Consider the following 3,203-nt stretch of genomic DNA (forward strand, 5'->3'; position numbering starts at 1 on the left):
GTCATCTTGTTTGAAAACTGGAATAAAAAGTAAGGTAACCGGCAAATTATAAAATTCCTGTTATCACTGCCATTTAACGAATTTTAGTGGACTGCAAGAGGCCAAAGATGATACCCCTTTTGGGCGGACCTCTCATTAGTACCCCTCGGGTGTGACGCATTCCTTTGACACACGAACAAGTGGTCAAAACGGATTTGAACAAAAATATTATGTCCGAAAAGTAAACATCGATCTTGATTATCATATTGCCAGCGGTTTCTCGAGTTGCAACTTTCCTTTTGTTACTCTTTTGAAAGTACTAACAAGATTTTACTGCAATGGGAGTTTATTAAACTGGAGATATTTATATACACGACGGAATTGGCACATCCTTGTTTTAATTAATTTACTTGTTAAAAGCAAGTTACTGAACCAATTTCAAGGTAATTACCTGAACTATTCTGACATATTCTGAGATAGGTAAAATATGATCTTATATATCCGCTGGCACTTCCATATGCATCGAGAAAATATATTGATGACATTAAAATATCTAGGCGTTTTTCTGTTTCTGTAGATTGAATTTCCTTTGACTAAAGATTACTTGTGCCGTTGAGAATGAGACTCCTTACAACTAATGCATAGATTACTTGCGGCGAACAAGTCAGGAGTAATTTAAAGTGCTGTCTCCTTTTTCCTGTTGAAAATTTTAAATGGACACTTTGGTATTTGGTTGGCTTTTAAAATGAAAAGTGTTTATCACAGGTTGTAAAATTTGGGAGGACCGATAGTACAACGACATTTTATAAACGTGAAGCTTAACAATGGCCCCGCATATTTCTAAAAAGTCGGTATATTAATTGGGCCCAACACTTACACAGGCCAAAAATAATCGTCACACGCTAGTGTAAACTATTAAACACTTTCTTGTTCAATTCAATAGTTCAATAATTATATCAAAATTAAAACAGTTTCGCATGTCCGAAATTAACTTGCCGGTAACGTTAGGACATGGCGTTGTTTATGGATGTCAAATAAATCCGAAGCATCCGTGGGAAATCCACAGAAACTATTTGGGAACATTACTTTTTGTTTTTTACCGAGAAAACTGACTTATAGCAGCATGTAAGCTGTGGCTGATCAGAAATTCATTTTTTCACTTACATAAGCATTAGCTATCTCCACTTGAATCAAATACTGTTGAACTTACTCCTCTGAACTGAACTGTCCGTGAAAGTCAATTAAAGTTAAGTAAAGTAAGGATTTTTAAAAAGTTTTCTCTCAGACTCGCATTAAGCTCCTCTTTTTTACTAGAACAATAAAGCTGCATCGAGGTGGAACTGAGCAGAAGCAGTTAAAACTAATTACTGATGTCTGGCTGTGATATTGTTGCAGTGATGCTCAAAACTCAGCATTTAAACTGAATAGGTGTATCGTAAAAACCAAGGTTCCGCAGGTACCGATGTCTTTAGTTGATAAATTTTGCAAAACAACGCAATCTAATAATCTCAGCCGGCTGATCTTGACTGAAATATTCACAATTACTGCTCAAGATAGTTAAAAAGAATTTAAATAGACTGTTAGTAAAATATGCACCCTTTGTTTTGAGGATCAAGCTGAAAGCAATAGAAGGAAAAAAGAATATTTAATCACTGAAATCTTTCTGAACTGAGCTGTTTTTTTTTTCTATCAAAAAATTGGCGATTTGTACGGTTTCTCTTGTTGCCAACCTTTTCCAACTCTTGTGAAAGTACTTACGAGATCTTACTGATAGTCCGGGTGCCCGTGAACTATTATGGGCGTTCCGTTTACTTGGAAAGCTGGCAAATTTTAACTGCACTAGAATTATTCCTTGGACCTTGGTAGTCAATGCTAGGGTGGCAGTGGAAACTATGGCGTGGGCTGTTTGTAGTGGGAGGGTTCGCAAGTCACTCCATTTAGGTGCAACAATTTGCAACGTTAATGTGCGTTTCAAGGGTAACACTATAGCATCAGCTGTATTGGAGGTAAGCTAAGAATAAAAAAATCTTGCAAATTAATGTGTTGAATGGAATTTGTTTTAATTAAGGCTTTATCTAAGTGGTGTGATAGGTATAAAATTTCAAATTGCATATGAAAAATAATTAAAGTTAATTAAAGAAGGCCTCCCCCCCTCAACTTTTTCTCGCCCTAAAATTCCACTTCATAACACAGCTAAGAATGTTGTTGTTCTTTTGTAGTGTAGTTGAGTGAAGTTTTTTCCAAACATCGTCAGATTAACTTAGTTTTGAAACTGATATCTTCTCTTTACTCTTTGATGTAAGGGCATCCCCTTGGTAACCATGGTTACCATTTCAGGAAACATTCTGTTTCCGTAATGACATGCAGACATTGTGTAACTTACTTTGTATTAAATTGTTTTCGAGTTCACACCGATTGGAAAACATTATTAAATTGAACATTAAAAAATATTAGATGACTTTCATTCGACTTTTGTTCACCTGACAATCTGCTTATGTCACAAAATTTAGTTCCCATAATACCTTACGGTTACATGTTTTCCCAGAATACATTTAGTACTTGTAGATTGTTTGATTGTGGGAAAGATGGAGTTTCCAGTTCCTACAAGGTAAGTTCGTAAAACTAAAGATAGATAACTGTGGTTTATAGCTAACCGGTAAATTTGCCCCAAGTCGTTTAAATGGTGCAATGCATTCAAAACTGAGTTACAAAGGTGCAAAATTGAAGTAAGTTGAAGTTGAAACGATGTAACGAAGACACCTCTGCCGCGCGAAGAACACCGCGATACTTAATTAATCAATTCTGTTAACGGTATACCATGACACCACGCAATAAGTACATTCAAGAGCACATAATATAGAATGCAATACAAATAGCGTAATGTGGAGGAAAGAATTGCAATGAAAGACGATTTCTTAAACCGGCGGCAAACTACCGCTTGAAGAATAACGTTAACTGTAACGCTAATACACACTTTTAGACAATCCGAAATTTTCAAAAAAGCATCTGCAGTGAAGCAGTAAAAAAGAAACAATCATTTGCTTTTCAAAAAGGGCTTACAAATTATTCTTTGTCGAGTTATAAAAGAACTAAATACTAATCTGAAATAAATGAACGGCCGTAAATAAGTTTTTGTCGATTTCACTTGCGAAAAAAATGTAAAGTGCTACCCAAAGCACTCATGAATGAAAGGCGGGAAAAGACTTTTGATCTTTAAATGGCGA

Source organism: Oculina patagonica, chromosome 6 (genome assembly GCF_052425735.1).
Source record: "Oculina patagonica isolate OP01 chromosome 6, crgOcupat, whole genome shotgun sequence".
NCBI lineage: Eukaryota > Metazoa > Cnidaria > Anthozoa > Scleractinia > Oculinidae > Oculina > Oculina patagonica.